This window comes from Lepidothrix coronata, unplaced genomic scaffold (assembly GCF_001604755.1).
Source record: "Lepidothrix coronata isolate B3197 unplaced genomic scaffold, Lepidothrix_coronata-1.0 Scaffold226, whole genome shotgun sequence".
NCBI classification, from domain to species: Eukaryota; Metazoa; Chordata; class Aves; order Passeriformes; family Pipridae; genus Lepidothrix; species Lepidothrix coronata.
The window spans coordinates 340918-362498 of record NW_016690406.1 but is presented as its reverse complement, the minus strand read 5'-3'; the positions used below and the strand labels follow the sequence as shown (position 1 = coordinate 362498).

Sequence of the window (21581 nt, the reverse complement as noted above, 5' to 3'; positions counted from 1 at the left end):
TGCATTTATAGGTTTTTATATGAGACTCAACTGTGCTGATTTGTACAGACAAGAAGAGACTCCATAGCTGTTTCTTATTCAAAATAAATAACAGCACCCTCCTGCTCTTGCCTTTCCTGGGACATATCCTCCTACCATGCAGGTGTGAGTCCACAGAAACCATCAATGTCAGAAGACACATCTTCATGTACTTTTATCAATACACCTATAACTCAGTTGTATGTCCACTACTTTGAGAGGTTTTCTGAATGTGTTTCAAACCACATTAAACATACAAGCAGTGCTCAACAAATAAATGTCACTAGAATACAATTACAGGGAAAAAAGCAGTTCCTATCCATTGCACTGTCTTCTCTCTGTACTATCTGCATTGTAAAGCCCACAGGTAGGGATCAGTAAGAAACCCTATTGTAAGCAAGGGCAGAGGTAAGGTTGCTGTGGGAACCTTAACTCTAAATTTCCTGAGTTTAGGGAGATTTAAATCTGAGTCGTCACATCCCATTAGCACACTTAGTTGTGCATACAGAACATGGCCTAGGCAAGTGTATTGTTTCTAAAGGAAAAGATGTGCCATCAGGTAAATAGGTGTCATTTGGCATTGACATTTTGGCAACTCTAAGCTACACTATTCAGTTCTAATCAATGCTACTGGATTTTGAAACCCACCAACATAACAAAGAAGTGGAAAAAGCAGTAGAAAAAATCCAAACAAATTGTATGTTATGCTATATGCTCTACTATTCTGAGTTCCAGTGTCAAGACAAAAGAAGAGTAAGAGTTTGCCATTTACTAGTAGTAAATCCAGTAGTAATCAAGAGAAGATCTGCCAGACACACTCTTTAAGGGGCTTTGTCTGTCTGGACCAGGTAGATGCTGCAATACACAAAGGACTTCACACACAGAAAAAGAAAGAGTGTTCATGGACAATGATGCAGCGTTCTTAATTAAGATTTTCATTACTGATACATACATTAAGGTTTTGCTAATGCAAGTGCCCAAGCACTCTCATGTGCAGGTAGATGTCTCTGATTCTATCTCTAGAAACCCTTTTGCACATCATTGCAAACATTCACCAGCCAATGCTCAAAATCAGCTCACCTGCCCTTTGCTATAATGACAATGAAAAATAAAAAATGATATTTTATTTGTCTGACAGATGAGAACTTAGCTTTTTGCAGACATGAGAATGAACAGCCTTTTGCAAAGCTGTGCTACAGCACATTGAAACTGATTCTGATCTCACACCTGTTTGATGTTGATGTAACATCAGAATCTTCAATAGTATGAGTGCAGCAAATGTTGAAGGAAAAAATAACGGAAGAGGTATGAAGGTAAATGGAAAATTGGATAAAACAAAACATGAGTTTGCCAAAGGTAGTTTGTAGTTGACTAACCTGATCACTTTCTTTGATAAGATAACTGATTATCTAGACAAAGGAAATGCAGTAAATTTAATTTATCAGTAGAGTATTTGATAGAGTATCACAAGGGAAATTATGAGTTTAGATCAAGATTTGCAAAAGGACTGTAAGGTGAATAAGTGCTAACCTGAAGGGGGAATGGAACAGTGGCAAAGAAAGAATTATTGGGCAAGGTGAAGGCTATATATCCATAATTTTTTAGTTAAAAAAATAGCATTTTGTATTTGCTCAGATTTGGGTGGAGTAGGTAATATTTCTTTATGAGGTGCCTCAAAGGGAGGGGCCATAGATTAGGAAAAATTGGGAGCATGCTTAACAGCCATAAAGGGATCAGTCAACTTCAATAAATTGCTCATTAGCAATATTTAGGCCTCATTCATCTGTAATGTTTCAATATTATTTCTATGGTTCTCTTCTTCTCACTCAGCAGTTTACTTATACAGTTGAATTAAATATGTAGTTCAGTTTTGTGCTTTTAAAATATTCTTACTCCCAGAACAGGATGGCCATTCATCCACAAAATCTGTTTGCTGAATACCTTAGATCTCCTTTGAATGCTGGACCCCGTCTCCCAACAAAATGCTGCTGGATACGGTGTGGAGGAGAAATACTTGGTGAACAGAAGCACTTACAAAAGCATTGCTTCTCCCTGAACACACTACATGCTTTTCTTCATCTAGTCAGATTATGACGTACTGTGAATTTCTTCAATAGGAAAAAGTGGGCTGACCCTTAGCAAGGTGATAGTGTTGCCCTGGCACACTGTATGTACCAGGATGACGTGCATCAAAGCACAGCCACGCCAGGATAGAAGGTGAAGACAGTGCCACAGAAGTCACAGCAGAAGGTATCAATGTGAGATTAATTTGCAGCCTCCAAAATAAATGATCTGCCAATCTATTTTCAACAAGCTAAGAAAAAACACAGTACTTTTGACAATCATCCTCGAGGCATGCCTCAGTCCACGCGTATTTCAATGACTTGAATTGTTACCTTTCCATTAAAGTCCACTGGAAGAAAAGCTGTATCTTTGTTTTAGCCTTCTGGAGCAAAATTGAATTATTTAATGTTGTGACTAGACCATGCTAAGTATGCGTGGACATTCACACAAGAAATTTGCCCTAAATCCCAAAACTTGAAGGATTTTTTAAGTGTAAAAATTGAAAACCAATGTCTGAAACACTTCATTCTTTGGGGTTGGTTATATGCTGATGACACATAGTAGGTTTCCTTCACAACCTTCAGTGCATATTGCAGAGCATCCAGAATGTAACACATTATTTTTTGTCTTTCATGCAAAAGTGGATTTACTACAAAAAGTGAAATGCAATTAATCCCTTTTACAGATATCCAGGATAAGTGAACATAGAAAAATATGAAAAATATGAAATTTAAATACACATCCAGATCCAAATGTTGCAATTGATCCTTACTTTGGTGACTGAGTGAAGCATGAATACTTCTAAATTGTATGCTATTTGAAGTTGGGATTCCAATTTTGTCCCTGAAAAATCAAGCTGTTTAGAGTATGCTTAAGAAGCTAAAACATTAGAAAACGGCATTCAGAAAACTGATACAGATATTCTATTAAACTTAAAACTCAGTATGATGGAATGGGAGAGAGTGAGATCTATTCAAATCCAAAAGCATTTCCTTTCAGTGATGTATAAAAATCTAATATCTTGGGCATGCAAACATATGAAATGAAAATATTACCTGGGGGGCTGAATTTGTGAACCATATTCAGCATGATATTATCCAAAATGATGGAAAGCAGCAGCAGTGAACTTCAGAGGAAGGAAACATTATTTCTTAATACGCTGTGAATCTTTTATGTCTAAGAGTTCCCATTCCCACCAAAAGGTAAAACAGCCTTCATGAAGCATGGCCTGAAGACTCACAAGTGCTTTGACATGTTACACAGTAATGGCACACAAATGAACTACATGGCAGATGAGTTTCACTTCTTTTTTAAGTGGGAGAGGCGGAAAGGAAAAGGAGATGGAGGAGATACTCTTTCAAGCTCATTTTCAATCATTGTGTCTCACACATAGGACATTCAGTATGAATATGGACACATGGTTGGGCATGTAGACCTCCGTGAGCATTCATATTTTGGTGCCAGTTTCAATAGTCAAATCTATGGTGCCTTGATCAGGAGGTGACTTTTGGAAAATCATGTATTTCTGGATACTGTGTTTCATAGTAACCACTCCACCAGCACAACTTGTTCTTGGTACCATTTTTATCTTATATCTGGTGTGTACATTTTATGGAGAGAGATAGACAACATGATGCTAAAGCAGGGTGCATCAAAGAGGATTTCTGCTCTAGGAGAAGGACTAAACAATACATTTCAGAAAAGACAGAGAGACATTTGGTGATATAATTGTAGAATAGCAATGTGCTTGCCAAAGTTGGAAGATAATTTACCAGAACTGCAAACGGAATATTCTGAAAAACTCTGCCACACTCAGTACTTGTTACCATTTTGCACAGTGATTTCAACCTAACAAACTTGTCTGTCTTAATATTTTGATGGTTGGTATTCAAACTGCTGTAGGAAATGCTGCTACTGATTCAGAAAGGTGATCTTTTCCATCCAAATATATTAAATTATGCCAGTGTGGGGTAAAAGCACTTTGAACAACTGCATTTTCTTTCTGTCCCCTTCTTTTTTCTAGCGAAATCTAAAATATTATGCTCCTACAACTGTCTAGTTAAAACCCATTTTTTTTGCTGTAATCTGTAATATTTTCAAAAAAGCTAACAATCAGTACATAATATTACACTAAGTAAGTGAAAAATAACCCAGAACAAAGAGACTGCTAGTATGCATAATGGCAGAAAGGTCTGACATTTTCAGCTGTCATGCTGGCCAATCTTAAATTCAATCTCATCCAGCTTCAGTGGATGTATTGTAGGCATTGCAGTTAGAAAGTAGGTTGCAGACGTGCCTCTGTTGTAATCCACACATCAAGTTCACAGCTATGTGCAGCCATTATTACTTGTTAAACAATTTGAATGTCAACACTTAAATTAATGCTTGAATGAAAAATTGGTACCAAATTTTCCCCCTTTTTTTTAACCTGGCTATGTCTCTGTATCCATAAACCCTATGGATACCGGGTCTATTTTTATCACAGATGTTTTAGAACAAATCCATGAATATTATCAGATTTGTTTTAAATAAGGAGGGTTTTTTTTTTCTATGTACATCTATTGCTTAATTCTATTTGATGGCTCTGTCTTCAGATAAATAATAAAGTTGTGGCAGTTGTTCAAGAACATTCATCCCAAGGTGTACTCCCAGATATACAGTGTGATTTCTATAAACACATCAGAGTAGAATTTCAGCTCTACTGCCATTTCGAGGCTGTTTCACCACTTCTCTCATTTGCAAATGCCAAATAAAGTGCCTCTGCCCATGTTGTTTTCTTTTTTGGAACATTCCCTTCCTTCAGGAAACACGTAAAAGCTGGGGAAATAATATTCCATTCCTGTCTCAGATTGCTGTGTAGGTGACCATTCCCTTTCAGAACCTCCTTATTTTCAGCAGCAGATAAACTGATTCTTCTGGATAATTTGCATGTCTGTTTATTACATTAATTATGATAATTCTTGAAAAATGCTAACTCTTGAAAGCTGTTGTAAACATAAGGCTTATTACATGTAGACTTTTTTTGGCATTTTGCAAATGTTCATTTCTGATTTATGAATAAGCTTGACCTGGAGGTTATTATCCTTTTCTGAAGTAAGGGGAGAGCTGCTTAAGAAACCTGAGAAAAGATGCCTCCTCCCTGTTCCTGATGTAGCAATCACTGTTGTTCCTCATCTGCCAAACAGCACTAAGCACATGAACTAAATAAAGGGATTCAGAGGGTGCTAATTAGTTGCTATTTCGTGATGATGGTTCAGAGTGGTAACAGATGACAGTTTGGTGGTGAACAAGTACCAACAGCAGGGACATATACATAGATATCAAAGACTATTTGAGGATCATCATGCCTGAAAAAGTGAATACATATTCTCAGAAACTGGCAACTGGCAGGCTGGAATACTGCTGGGTGTCTTTTGACATACAAATCACTGACCATATGATGGATGGTTCTCATAACTATGATGAGATCAGTAAGATGCTGCTCAGCTTCCCTTAGGTCATCATTACTTGACCAAATACGTCTTCATGAAGCTGGGGAATAAATGGCACTTTTTGCACTTTTTTCCTTCTTCACCCCTCCTCCCCTCTTTTTAAACTAGGATGTCAAATAACAAGAATTAGAATCAGTCAGTGCTGAATCTGATAGGAATTATGCTGGAGCTCAGTACAACTCAGTTATATCAGAAATGTATTTCAAAACAATGGACAGATGTTCATGGAATTAGGTTAACATGTCCTGCAACTTCCTTGTATCTGGATCACTCTGGTGCACTTCTGATTTGCACTTATCAAAGCTAACAGCAGATAACTTTTCAATATTGTATGGGTTCCATCTGAATGGGGAGTGCTCTGGAATTAAAAGAAGTGTCCTACTGTAGCTATTTATCCTACTGTAAAGCACTGTTGATACTACTACATGCTGCTGACATTATGAGTGAAAGGCTCAAGGCTGGTTGGAAGACTTCTTCCATGAAAAGGATAATTTTTGATCAAGAATACACCTCCTTCTCTCAAAGTCCTGAGGACATTCAAGTGGAGCAGAGATTAATGGTATTCCTCTTAAGTGGGAATACAGTTTGGGGGAGAGATCCATGAAATCCTTCCACCTCCAAAACCCTGGTGGCATAATTAGACTTACACTTGTGTAAGCTTGGGGAGGAGGATAAAGACTAAATCATCAACAAATTATGGGTAGGCATATGAAAAAAGAGCCCAGGTGCTATACACTGAGGCAGAGGGCAGAACAAATCTGTTATCTCTAGAAAAGAAACATGCTTGAGAGGTACCACTACAACTTCTAATGTAAAAATGTCACAATTATACTTTTTCTGCTACTGAAAAGAACCCAGATTATCAGTGGCCTGAAGGACCTGACTACCAGAGAGAAAGGAGAGAACCAGTACAAACAAGACAAATTCTACGCACACGCCTGAAATATAGTAGGGCTCCTATGGCGCTTGCTAATTTGGGAATGGAGAAGCACCTTCCTGGCTGTGGAATAAGCCTGATTTAAGGAAGCAAGAGAGTATGTGACTCGTTTTACATGTCAAGAAACAAAGGCAGACAGACGGGAAACAACTTATGCATGGTCACACAGCAAAGCGCTGCTGAAGAGGGATTTCGGTTCTGGGTTTCCACATGCCTGCCTACCATGAAGCCAGCTTGCTGCTTCCACATAAACCGCCTTGCCCTGCAGAGGTAGAACAATGATAAACTGGTGCCTTTGTGCAAATGTTGAAGGCACATGTTCTCTGCCACAGACAAATGGCTTTGCCACTGCTGCAGGAAGTGTTACACCAGTGGTGTTAACGCTTCACGTCCCGGAGTATCATTAATGCTTTTTATCGATATTATGAAGTTCTGCAACAAAAATAATGGGATTTGTCAGGGGCTGTTATAAACCGCCCCTGCTGGATAAATACATAATACATGATGGCAAAGGTCTGATGGGCCTTTAATCAATTGCCTTTCTGAGTCAAATAAATGTCACATTAAGACATAAGCCATGTTACATTCTGTGGGTGCCTCTGCTCCCCTCATCTCATAGGCCTGACACCGCCACAGGGAGCTATCGACACACATAGACTCCTACTTATTTGTAGCAAATATATCAGAACAAAACTGGAACAGCATGTTGTAAATTACAGATTTGGGACACCTTATAATGAAAGGCAAAGGGGAAAGGAAAGAAATATGAGGACACCATAGGCAGGATAGGTCAGCTCAAATACATCTCCTTGGGAGCTGGCATTGTCATACCACCTTCTGCAGCCACTGCAGCATATCTCATCTTACTGCCCACAGGGCAGGGTAGAAGGCGCTGTGCCATTTCTTTCTACACCGCAAAAGTAGTGGGTCAATTTTAAATGTTAAAGTCACATATTTTAGGTCTAGAATCAGGAAAAGAAACCTCTTTCATTGTTTCAGTATGCCCCTGAAAAAATTATGAATGTCCATTTGCACTTCAGCATCTCTTTGAAGAAATCCCAACAATCAAAACACTACTCAAAATTAAATTTACGGATTTGCAGGTTGACTTCCTCCCCCAAATACGAAAGAGCTATTTTTCTTACTGTGCCATGCTGCCTTTTTTTTTTTTTTTAAATTCCAGGCAGCACTTTTACAATCATCTACTTTCCTCTCTGAACAGGTAGGAGACATGAATTTAAATTGCAAAATGGAGATCTAAAGTAGCACAAAGTCTAGGCATATTTGGACATGGAGTTCTAAACCAATTTAAAAGCCCTCATTATTTTTGGCATTCACTAAATAGCTTCACCTTGGACATCCCAAAACAGTGGCTTTAAATGCTGGTGGACATTTGAAAAACTTTGGTCTGTCTTTACTTAACTATGGTAAATATTATGAAGTGGTAGTGCTATATTTCTCTTTATATTGCAACAAGAAGAGTCATTGTTTTAAAAGCACTAGATTTCACTGCCAATATGTATGAAGGAATCCCAGAAAAATGTGAGTTTTTGTTCCAAATGCGCAAAACCATCATGTGTCAGAACCTGACAAAATTAAAACTCAAATGATAACAAACAAACACTCCCAAAGGATCCTTATTCCCCAAAAAAGGAAAAAACAAAACTTAAACTATGAAATAATTAATTCTTCTCGTTCTGGGTCTTAAAAATGCAACACTCTGAACAAATATAGTATTTTCTTCACTTAAAAAGGTCACCAAATCAACAACCTATATAGCAGTATCCAAACTCAAGTGAAAGGGAGACCAGATGAGAAGAGAATCCTGCATAACATCTTCCAAAGAAACCACTAATAGATTTTTAATCCTGACACGGTCAGGTGTCAAACAAAATACAGCATATTTAATCTACCCATATAAGAAGAGCAGGTCAGAGAGCACTCAGGACTGCGTAAAGAAGAGTCCCATGCCACAAGGTCAAATTTCATCAAGGACAGGTAGCAATGCTAGTTGACTGTTTTTTGTACTTGTTGTGCACTTGCACAGGATGGAATACCGTTTTATTTTGAATTAGAGCACAACGGCATAATGGCCATCAGGACAAGTATATTCCCACGTATAAACAAACACCGTCCATATTGTCATCCAGAAATGCACATATAAATTCCAGATCAATCAATCACACAATGTCACTGAACTAAAATCTGAGTCTCATAAGGTGACACTGCATCGAAATCTTGGACTGCATTAGAAGAAAAACTCAATATTGAGTCCTGTGGCCATGGGGAGCAACAGAAAAGTTTACAAGGGCCCTGGGCTAACTTTGATGGAACTTCACAACTCATACCAATGAAAAGTATAAAATGTTTAGTATAAATACTTACTCAAGAGACAGAAAAGGTTCCTTCAGAGAAAGGCCACAAACTGATTGTGAGTGATCTGAGAAGAAAAGGGAGAAAGAAAAAAGGAAATCAAGTTACAATAAACACACTAAATTATACCAATATAAAACAGGGATCGAGGAGACTTACAGATGGTAGCAATTCCCACAGAAGAGGTAAAAAAAAAAAAGGTGTTTTAAATTCACAAACTGCATAGATCTTGGAGGCTTTAAACTACCTGACCCCAGAACTCTGGAGCTGAGAAAACTGGTAGTGGTTCAGGAGCCTTTCAGTCTTGGAATAATTCCAAGCCAGCAAAGACTAAATATTCTCTGGTGGCCTTTCAACAGTCTCCGTGAAATAGGCTTGTGGCTCCTACGGACAAATGCTCTTATCACAAAAACACTGCCAGACTTGAATGGCATCCTTCTTACCAGTCATGCCAGATATACAGGATTCTGAAACAGAACTCGCCTTCTCAATCCTGACCTTCACAGAAGAGGGGTTAGGCTTATTATTAGGGCTGAGAATGCTTACATTACAGCTGATAGCTGCACAGAAAAATTGTGTTGTCTTAGTTCCTTCTGTCAACATAGTACCTTTCGGATTTGATTGATTTGTTACCCTGAGACCCCTAAGAAAAAAATGACTGCATGAAAGTGGAATGGCTAAAGGATTGCAAACTTTTGGTAGACTACAGGTCTGCTATGGAGTATCTAAGCTTTATTGTCAATATATTTATTTCCATATTTATTTCCAAAACATATTAACCTGGGATGAAGCAATAAACAATATTAATCAAAGCCTGATGCTCTGAATTGTAACAAGAAGATATACTCCTGTTGGACACACAAAACAAAGGCAGACGCTCCCCAAATGTTCAGAGCTACAAATCAGTCCTGTCCCTGCTTCCCTTCACCAAGCTGAAAAAAATTTTGGTAGACAGACCAGACAGAGCTCTCCATAAGGTTGCTATCAGGGAATGAGGAGCACAGTGGACAAAGACCATGAGACCCATGTTTGTGCTACAGTACTTAAGACATGGCCCTCAACCATTGTTTCCTGTCTAGTTACAGGAAGAGGTAGAGAAATACAAATATGACGAGACAGTGAAGGAAAAGAGAGGAGCTCTCACAGCAGAGAGAGAGGAAAGGCAGGCAGAAAATTTGTTCAGAGTTGTAGCAACTATTTGTGGGACTTATGGTCCTGGTAGAGGAGAGTGTGAGAGAAAGCATTTTTGCATATCTAGTGGTTGGTCACTGGCAAGGGAGGTGGAAGAAATAGAGGAAAGAGCAGAGAGAATCATAAAAGCTGTAGAGCAGGAAACAAGATGTTTACAGCATCCTTCAGATAGGCCACCCAGAGAGGCCCTGTTTAACAGTAAATTTCTCTTTAAAGAAGCTGACTGCTCCCACATGTAAGGAAGACTTGCATGAGACAGATAACAGGATGGATTCTGCCCAGATTGAAAAGCTGAAATGACATAAAAAGAAAGGAAGGGCAAGATCAGGCTGGTGGAGAGAAGGTCTTACTTTCAAGAAGCTATTATTCTAATGAACTTTAAGGGGGAAGTTCTCCTGTGGAAAAAAATCTCCATTGCTAAGCATGTATCCCTTATTCTCCTTTACATTGCTCCTGAAGATTTAATCATGGAAGCCCATAGGCTCATCTGTAATAAATGATATGTGAAGGACTGTTAGGGGCTGGTAGTTGGGTAGTATTTCTTTTACGGTTCTGGGCAGATGGGACAGTGAGCTGCAAACCAAGGAAGAACCTGAGACAAGAGGTCTGAGCCAAAGAATGTGCCTTGGAGGCCCAGAGTTTAAAAAAAAAAAAAAAAAAAAAAAAAAAAAAAAAAGAAAAAAAAAGTAAAAGAAAAAAAAAGTGGGAGGCATCCAGTATGGGAAAAAAAACTCAGAGAATGGAAAATTTTAGGCTGAGTGGTTAGTGTTTGGCTCTGTTATAAGCAACATAAAACAAGGTCTCTTAAGGGAAAACGTCAAGCAACTTTGACAACATGGATGCCAAAGAATTCTACAGATTACAGCCTGAGATTCTGGAGGTGCTGAGTAATGACTTAAACCAACATTACCACCAAATTTGCTGTAAGAAGTGAACGAGATTGTCGTGCCTTATTAAAACCGTAGGGTAATTTTAGACAGGCACAATATACTAGAAGGTGCAAACCAGGATCTGGCAAATCACCAGAACTGAAACACCGTAATTTTTTAAATGATTGCAATTGGTCTGGACACTTGATTACCAGTTTTGTTCAAAAGAAAATATACGAAAACAAAACTTGCCCTGTAAAGTACTGGAAAAACAAGACGTGTCTGAGGAAGCTATGATTCATTCCAGGTTAGATAACTGCAGAACACGTATGCGGGAGAGAAGTGGGCCAAATCCTGTTGTCACTGCCCTGTGCAATCATGCTAACTTAATTGAAACCATGAGCAGAACCTGAACCATTAAAATGCTGGGGTGAAACATTTTATGATATGGCACTGTTGGTCACTAGAGACATTTAACCTAATTACATTAGATTAACACAGTAGATTTCTTCAAGATATATTATTATATAACAACATAAGAAAATGAAGTCTAAGAAAGCTCACTGTTTTCTCCAGGTCGCTCTGTTAGAAGCAGAATAGTATCCTGTCTCAATTTATGTAATTTGTTTTCAACCCAGTATGGCTCTGTTTGGTGGAATGGACAAATGGAATCCACTGATGTTTTCTATATTGAATTCCAAGTGTTAATGAATCATTATTATTTAGAAGCCATTTTGGCCATTGGACAGAATAACCAAGGGCTAATCTTAAGCCTGTCCTTCCTTCATTGCAGCCAGATTCTGCTCTCTTTCTCTTTCTTTGCTACCTGAATAAATTTTATTTAAATCACAAAGACTAAAAGACAAGCAAGATTTGAATGTTAAGGCTATTTAGGAATCTAGTCCCCCCTGAGTTTAATGAGAATAAGGTTCCTAAACACTGAAGAATTTCTATTTATGGGGAGTTGAGATGGTGAAAGCCAGTGGTATGAGTTACTTTATATAAGCAGATAATAGATTTATGAGGCTAACTACAATTTTCAAAAGTGACTGAGGCATTCAAGTCAAAGTCCACTGGAAGTCAGTGAAATTTGGGCCGTAAACCATGCAGGGACTTGAGAATATTGAGAATATCTTAGGTGTCAAAAACATTTTTGCAATTGGCATTCAGTTGCTTCTTAGAATTTATTCACTAAATGGCTTGAGTTAACCTGCTTCAAATGCAATTCTGCTCCATTTTTGCAAAGTGATTTAGGATCTCTCTGATATACTGCACTACCAAGGTGAGCATTCCTTCAGCCCCAGGCTGGGAAGAAGCAGGATTGAAGGACTGATAACAGATTCAGATAATCCTAAAATGACTGGTCTGCCTGGAAATATTTTCACCCTTTACTGACATAAACCAGTGAAGGGCACAGCTTCATCATATGTAATCTACTCAGTGAATTGGATCTAAGATGCAGTCTTGTTTCCCCTCCCCTTCTGAATGCACTACACCTGCTATCTAAACTAAAATTTAATCCCAGTGGAAGATAAAGAAAATAATTTACTAGAGAATTCTGCAGTTCAGAGGGGGTCAAATGGAGCCAGTGCCATTCTGGGGGAATGCAGTGAAAGAGCAGACAGTTGAAATTCAGTGGAGCCCTTTAAATGATCTGAGGGGGCAAAGAGGCTGCACTGCATTTCTGACACAGCCGAGACAGATTACAGCAAAATTAAATTGAGGATTTTAGTGGATATAATTGTTGTTTTCATATATTAATGAATAACAATAATACATGATTCTAAACTGAATACCAGGTTTGACATTTAATCTGAGTGTTCATACTATCCATAAATGTTCATAAACGTCACAAGACCCCTACCCTTTGATTGAATTACAATCTAGTATGCAATTTAGGAAACACGGATTAATCTACATAGATTTATATTTCTGCAGGTTACACAGTTATTTGTTGATTTATACCCTTTTCCCCTAAGTGTCCTTTTCACTGAGAACCCAGGAACATACATGCAAATCCTTAATAGGAGAGCAGCTCAAAATCTCAGTGACTAGCAGCAGATGGAAACTTGTTTCAGTGAAATCTATACTAATTATCATTTGCCTTTTGAAGTCACCTCTGCTAATGGCCAGCAGAATCTTAGTCCCTGTGATATCTCCTATTACCTTCCCATTACTTCTTACTACAGCCAGCAATCACCTAACATGTTTCTTGGCAATGCTGTGCAATTAAATCACCTTTCAATCAGCTTGCTGAGGAATCCAGAGATGGAAAGTGCTTTAATATTAGGAGTTAATTACAAGAATGCAGAGGAAGGCAGTCAAATGTTATGTTAGCATACCAGAAATATGACAACGCCTTAGCCACAGATGTCACACACGAGGCAAGGGGCCACATCAGAAAAAGTGACATGGCAACACAGAGAGGAAAATGATCCTCAAGTTCTCCCTCTCCTTTTTTTTTTTTTTCCTGTGGCCACCTCCTTTAGCAGTCAAAATATGTGGAATTTCAGTCACCTATATTAACAGGCTTCACTGCACAATGGTGTCTGCTTAGGGACTGATAATGACACCTACTTAAGCAGAGTATCACAGTACAGAAGTGGCCCAAAAGGTCCATCAGAGAAAAGCAGTTCTATGGATCTTGACCTCTGCAGAGGCCTAATTCTGCTCCCTTTGATATCGAGCAAGTCTTTGCAAAAGATTAACTGGGCAGATTCCTCTTCTTCCTCTGCATCTTTACCTCTGTGTGCCTCCTAGAGGAGGAAGCTCCACAGCCTGGCCCCTGTCCTCATGGACTTATTTAGTCATACAAGACTGAAGAGAAGGGCTGGCTACTCTACGTAATACAAAGGGAAATTACCATCACTCGGTTGAGCTGGTGCTAGGAAAGAGATGAACTGAGGGATGGTTTTACAACTGAAAACTTATCGCAGTAAGGAAGAAAGCTCATATAGAAGAGGACACTGCAAATTCAGCTTTAGAACCAATTATATGGCCATGTATCAACTCTTAATCTACAATACTGGAGAATCAAAATAAAATGATCTTTGAGAAATGACAGGGAGTTTTTCTATTTACATTAGAATTAACATACGTTTGCAAACATTGGTACACATATATGTATTTTTGCTCTGTATCATTAAAGAATTTGAAAAAATCTACCCACCTACAGGTGCACATGCCCTTTTTAAAGCAATAAACAGCCAAACTGTTGTTCTGTAGAGAATGCAATCATGACTTGAGAACAATTTTGAATCAATATTTATCAATAATACTTCCATCACTCATTTTCCAAAGACAGAGCATGTTTAGAAGCTACAGTGCACAAGATAATAGAAAAGGCAACTGACTGTTTCCTCTCTCAAATTTGAAGACAACGCCTTGCAGTTTACCTCAACACATACTGTAGAGGATTTATAACACAGCTCAAGGTTATATTTTCTTTCACTAGTGTGAAAGTATCATTGTTATATTTGAGCTGGAAAATTTAGTCAAAGGAGCCTTTTAATTTTTTTTTTTTTAATTAAGAATAGTTAAAATTTTAGTCTTGTCTTTTTCAAATTGAGAAATATGTACTGAGAAAAGGAGACTTTAAATGTGTGATACACATGCACACACATAAAAATGCTTTTATAAACCAGAAACTTCACGGACCCTTAACTAGAAAATACAAAAGAAAAGTCTTGATGGAATAGATGTTTCAGCATACTCTGTTTGCCAAGAAGGCTTGATAATATTATGTTTTGATAAGACAAAAGAAATTAATGCAATCAAAATTTGGACTTTCATGTATATATAAGCTAATTCAAAAAGACATCAAGCTGACTCATACCACAGGTAACTTAGCCCAAAATAAGTCCTAACAGCTGTTCTCAGTGAAAACAATGAGACAGATGAAATAAGAAAAGTAATCTCTTGCATCTGCAAACTGAACTCTAATTAACATCCTTTGGAGGTCTCCTGCTCCCTAAGAACTGCAGTCAAGGAAAGTCTCTATACAAAGCACCACCTCTGAGGAAAACATCTTTAAAAGAAGAGCAGGAGAGCTCTCTGGAAGCAACAGCGCATTACAGCTTTAGTTCCTTTAAGAGGCTCAGGGTGAGAGCAAAGGTAGCCAAAAATGAGGAAGGAAAATGTTAAACAGATTCTTGTTTTCTAATGTAAACGTAGTATTTTGAGCACGCACCTTGACTTAAAGATGGCCTGAAATAGTACTACTTTTATCTTTCAGTAACTCTAACCACTGACTACATCTTTGAGGAATTTGTAGCAATATGTTGGAACTTAGCTCTGAAACCTTAAACAGAAGAAAACAGTAAACATAACTACCTAAATATACAAAGATATATAGCTAAAAGTTCTGCCTTTCAGGATCATACCTTAAAAATTACGTCTTGTCTCTGCTCACACCTGTAGGTGAATTTTCTGTTCTGATGGAACGTGGTTGAACTGGCAGCTCACAAGTTAGATCTGTTGCCTTACACCATAGCCACATCAAATTGTGCTCTCCTTATTGCAAGCTGGATAAGCAGTGAAGCATATCTTCTGGTTCCCTGCTTGGAGATTTGCAGTTCTAGTGCAGGGTCAGTTCAGTGTTCCCTGCACCCTCTCAAGTATCTGTCCTGAATTCAGCAGTTCCAAAACTGGACTACACAGCACAAGAAAATACAATCAAATAATACTGAATTATTTAGGCAGACTCAACTTCAGTAACTAAAATGTTAAGCTGAGCAAATAAGGTATTAGGAACTAAATGCATCTTTATTAATAATAGCAATTAGTGAAGTTACTATTAATAAGGAGATAATTACTATAAAATCTAGTGATACATACAAATAGGTTACTAATGTGAGGAAGTGACCCTGGAAAATGAGTTTAAGTTATTGGTTGGGAGCTTTCTGTTGCTAATTATGATTTTCTTTCTGGGTATTAATGTTCCTCCAGCATGATCTGATAAACCTGGCTGTGTTGTGATCACTTCTCTAAATGGTGTCTTTGGACCATATGCAGTCCCAAGAGCCATGACACCCCACTCTATGTAATTTATTTCCACAGTGAGACGTGCTGACTCCCCATAATATTTCTTTCATTTTAATGTCTGACTAACATTCAATTTGGGACATAAGTACTCCGATATATCATTTTTCCCTGATGGCACTGCAGATCAGAACTAAAGGGCACTGGCTGAGTTTGCGAGTACCACGATGCTCTGAGAACAGGCTCAGCTAGGGTGGGGGACACTGTGAAGCCTGAGCTGCAAGGGGACTGGAGGGTTGTGCAGGGATGTGGGGGTCTGCATCATCCATGGGTGCTGGGGGGGCAAAGGGTATCTGCCTATCCAGTAAAGAAATCGGAACTTGACTATACGAAGACCTGTAGGAAAATCTTATCCTGACAGAGACTGTACACAAGAACAGCAAATTCTTGAAGGATAGGATAGCATATGGTTTCTGCTCCATTTTTTTATCATTTGTGCTGCTTCGAACATGAATTGTGTTCTTGTGACAGTATGCAACATTTGGAACAAGACTAAAAGCATTGCAAAAGTATTTCACTTTCCTTTAAACCCCTGCAGACCCACTGAAGTCACCAGGGTTACGCAGCTGTACTTCTGTATGCAGTGTTAAGCCTTCGGCATCTACAAAGACAAGTTAAGTATGTGCTTTGTCTGAGCTTTCCAGAAGGAGAACCAACTTGTTTTTTTCCTAAAAGGCCATAATCAATACTTTGGAATTTATTTTTCACCCGTTTCTTCTCACTTTATGCCTATTAAAATAAATCAAAACTACCTTATAAAGATCCACTAAAACGGCTTCTGGGAACAATACTCTCCATTTCATATTTGGTATGAGAACAGTGTACTCTGTAGAAAAGCTGTTACTTTTGTGGTGCGTGCCCTGACAACTGAGTTTCAGAGGAACTAAGTTTTTCATTGCTCTTTTATATGGGGATGCACAGCTGAAGTGTCAAGAATGCAGTCTCTTATCATTGAATCTGATCCCTCTTATCAGCAAATCTGATGGTATTTTATAGCATCCCGTACCTAATCCTAAATTTTACTGCTAATATATCCAAACCACCTCACCTCTTGAATCCTAGTTGTGTTAGTTTAACTTTGACATGCTTCCCTCCCTGACTCTCACCACCTACATGATGCTGCAGGAAGGGAGTTTAGGTTGTGCAACAGTAGACTAGCTTAGATGGCATTTTTTACTCCAACTTAATTGGAGTATCCATTTGATAATATAGATAGAGGACAAGACAGGGTAGTCGACTGAATCAAATTATTGCAAAATGTAACTGAAGGGAAAAGGTATATGCCCCAGTCAGACATAATATAAAAGAAGTCACACTTGTGAGTAGCTAGCACCTTCTTTAGTAGGACTCAGCCTATAAAGCAACACTTCTGTTACAGTCCTGAACTTCCTCTCCTGAACAACCAAACCATCTTGGGCTATCTCAGCCTGGCAATTTCATTTGCTGACCCAGTCAACAAGTAGAAATAATACTCATAACTGAATTGTAGGATACGCTTCCTGACTGTCTGAATTATTTCTTTAGTTTTCCAAACTTCCCAGTTTTCCCCAAAACAGTACAGCTTATCCATATCTGTACAGCTACAGAGAGCAACTAACATGCCCTAAAGCCGTGAAATTCAATATACATGGTCTCAGAAGCTTTATTTGTAAAAAAACCCAAACAAACCACCAATGAGCTGAACATCACTTTTTGCTTTATAGGGGTAATTGTCCTTATTCCAATTGTATGGAATGAAAAAAGTAAAGAAGAGAAAGCTAAACTAATCTTGAAGCTGATCAATACTAAAGGAGAACTACAAAATGAACTCACATCTTTTGATGCCCAGTTTAGAGCCTCTATCACATCAAATGAGAAGAAAAATCCTTACAGAAACCTGAAAAGCCACCTGCATGCTCCTTTCAGTGAAGAAAAGCCAATCCCTTTGATTGCTGAAGCCAAACCAAACAGCAGACACAGAGATTTTACAAAGTCTCTTAGTGGTGAGCCATAGTTTATGCTACTTATCAGCTTTCCTGTAAAGCTAAATGTCCATTTCACAAAGACAAAACCAAAACCAAAACCAAATAATTCCAAGAACTTATTCAAACTCAGTTTACATAGTTCACTGCATCCATTCAATTCAGAAACATAAACCCTTCCTTATGGGTTGGATTTGAATATAATCATCACACCATTTTCCCAGTTATCTAAAAATGCAACAACTTACCATGATCAAAAGGAGGTTTATAGGTGAGTCAGTTTAAGAAGCAGCACAATAAACAGGCCTTATAGTCTAAGAAAATGTCACTTCTATAGATGGACCCTGTCTCACATGTGATTGCAGAACTATATTCAGGGTTAGTTTGGGAGACAAGTGGGTAGGGGAGGAAAGACTCAAATCCAGTAGATACTGTATAGCATGAGAGCAATGCTAGCTTTATTTTGCAACCCATTATTTTCATACACATATGAATCAAAGAGATAAACTACGCCAATTTCTTCATAGCTGACTTGTTACAGGATATTGTGAGTCTTCACTAATGACTCCTTGAGGTTGGATATTACTGTGATTAGGAGTTGGGAGGATAGAGGTCTGAGACCTTCCAAAGGAAACATTTTGTTCTGAACTGTTACAAGAAAATAAAGTCAGCATTACAGTAACTTTAACAACCCAACCAGGATAATGGTCTGTTCATGCAGACAGTGCTTTTGCTATTTAAAATGAGGGACACAAATTTCATGTAAGATGGGTAGCTGAGATAACCCAGCTATTCAGTCTTGGGGATCAGAAAGCTGTCAGGTTGAGAAATATGAGTATCTGTGGAAACACTCTGGACAAGTAAGGAAGGCAAAGTTATTAGCAGGTGGCAAAAAAACCCTCAAACCCCAACACTTTAAAATTTACTTTTGGTTTGTGGCATGGATAAATGAATTAATGAACCTGAGATGCTTTGACACTCTTGGAAGCCTACTGAGATAGATTTTGGTTTTATGCTAAAGCAGGCTGTAGGCAATGCTATTCTGCACTTCCAGTTATCCCAAAAAAGACTGATGGTCATGCCCATCACCCAGGTCGACATGAAAAGCTCTACTGACTTCACTGAGAGTGAAGCAAAGAGGTACCTCTACACCATGTTCCCTTGTAGCAAAGGCAGATAAAAAGCATTCCTTGAAGACAAACATAGGTTTTGTGGGATCGGATTTCCCCCCAGCTCCTATCTGCTTTCACCACAAAATCTTAGTTTCCTGATTGCCATAAAACTGAGATTAAAACAACAAACTTCCTTAGAAAGTATGCTGTGAGGGGATGAATTTTAAAATAAAGCATCTTTTTTTCTTTCATTATCAACTCTATCATTTATCAGCTCTAGCTTTATCAGCAGCATCTATCACTTGCCACTGTGGCAGAATCAGAGGCAACAGACGCCTTTGGAACCCCCAATAGTGCAAGGTATCTGGCAGAGGTATCACCATATTGTGGTGAATCTTCACTGGAGGATTTTAAGTTAACCATGTATTTGAGAACAACTAGAGAGTTTCCTTATTCAAAGCACTCAACAATTTCCATTTCAGTGCAAGTGAAATGGTGAAAAATACTGAGAAATGTCTTATGTATTCAGAGCCTTTTACTGCACAGAGATATCAACAAACCAATCTATACAGCTTAAGAGCTAAGGTCACGTCTCCATCCTAAAAGAGCCTTGAAGAAAAGTTATGGACTAGACTAATGAGAAGACTCTGTTTACTAGGAGGGCTATACAGAAAATGCCTCTGTTTCCTTAAAATATGTTTTCCTGGGGACAGGTCAGTGGAAAGACATACCATGTAACCTGGGAGATGATCACTGTTTTCTAGCTTCAATGAAGGGAAAACCATGTGAGCAAACAGTCTCCCCCATGCACACCATACAAAAGCGATCCCTGGGAAGGGTTTAATGGAATCAGATTGTCAAAACGATGAAGCTGAAAAAGCTTTTACAGATTACATCCATGACAAAAACTTTAGCATAATGTATATAGTGCAGAGTGGTTTTTGTCATGGCAAAAAGGAAGGAATATCATTAATTTAGACACTAAGTGTAAAGTTCTGCTGAAAATCTCCATGGGATAAATCAGAGAAATACAGCATTGACCAGACAAATGGAGCCAGGCAAGTCCCAGTTCTTGTTAGAAGTTATCGAAAGTGCCATTGAGTTTTTAAAGTCTGTCATCTCTGGTAGATGATAGGAAAAGGGTTGGGCTGTTTTCTTCAGATCTACAAGCATCTGGCTACAGTCTTGCTGGGGCATATACATGATTGGAATCGAAAATGAGCTCTTTTAAAAGTGCTTCTTAAAGGGACCCTATTCATACAAAGTACTTTCTCCCCAAATCTTTTATGGGAAAAAAGCTCATTATGGTCACACAGACAAATGCTGTATAATCTTTCACCCTGTCCACTAGCAACGTGTTCAATCCAATTTACAGCACTTCCCGCTATTCTACTTCTGGACTCCCCACACAGCTCTCCTAAATGCATACCCATCCTGACCCACTGCTCCCCACCTGCTGCTCTTTCAATTTCAGGCTTCCCTGGAGCACTGACTGCCATTCATGCCTAATAGCAAGGTGGAGCAACTTGATTAGACAACTCTGAAAAGTGAAATTTCTGAGCCTTTTTTAGACACAGAAACACCATAATTAAGACACATAGTATTGTATGTTGGAATGCTCTGAGACAGATGAGAATGGCCTTCACTTCAGGAAATGTCATTTTGTACCCATGACAATATATATTCATCTGAAAAACAAAACTTTCTGATTGAAGCTCCTTTAAACTCCTCAGCCTGCTGAGAGATCTATCCCTGCTCTTTGCATCCACTTCCATGTAGATGCACTAAGGGCAATAGGGGCTGGCAATTAGTAGAGAGACATTTTCAAGGAACCCTTATCCACTTCTGGAAGGCCCATCTGCAAATTGCAATTTTTTCCCAATGCAGCTTATTTTTTTCATCTACCTTGGGCAATTCTGCTCACTAAACATATACGATCTGCTTCAAGTACTTGACATTTGGAGCAGGGGTGCAAAGGTGGGATCAGGCAATGCAATAGACTATGTCACACAACTGATGTACAGCATTGGTTTTGGATCCTGACTGGATTAACGTTAAACCATTGAACCCACAAACCATTTACTTAAGCCCATGCTTAACTTCAGATGTGTGAACGCAACGGGATTCAAGCATGTAGTTAAAATTTAACCTTTACTTCCCTAACTTTAACCCTTACTACCTTAACAGAAATGGACTTATGCATGTGCTTAAATGGTTTGCTTTGTAAAGACCATTTATAGAGCTGAAATAAGAATTGGGAAGAAGAGACGAAGACATCACACATTCGGGGTTACAGGAGAGAAAAATGTCACTATGAAATTATAAAAGACAGTAACTTCTTCTGTAAGACAAAAAGCATTTTTGATGCAATACTATATTTACTAATACTCACTCTATAGCTTTCTAGTTAGGGATGCAGTTTGATTTTCTCTCACTATTTTTCCTTAAGCTAATCTTATATGTATGTCCATCACCATTTGGAGAAGGTCAGGGCAGCTCCTGGGCTGATTCCTTTACCTGCACAA

The 21581-nt window shown here is 38.5% G+C and overlaps 1 protein-coding gene across 14 annotated transcripts in view; it reads right to left on the bottom strand.

Moving 5' to 3' along the window:
• Positions 1–21581, bottom strand: part of ZBTB20 (zinc finger and BTB domain containing 20) — a 468555-nt gene that overhangs the window by 107409 nt on the left and 339565 nt on the right. For 13 of the 14 annotated variants that reach the window (XM_017833966.1, XM_017833967.1, XM_017833961.1 and 10 more), the window contains one exon: positions 8896–8950. The exons of the other annotated variant lie outside the window; for it this stretch is intronic. The gene's annotated coding sequence lies outside the window, so the exon portion shown is untranslated. The remainder of the gene's footprint in view (positions 1–8895; positions 8951–21581) is intronic. 14 annotated transcript variants of the gene reach the window in all.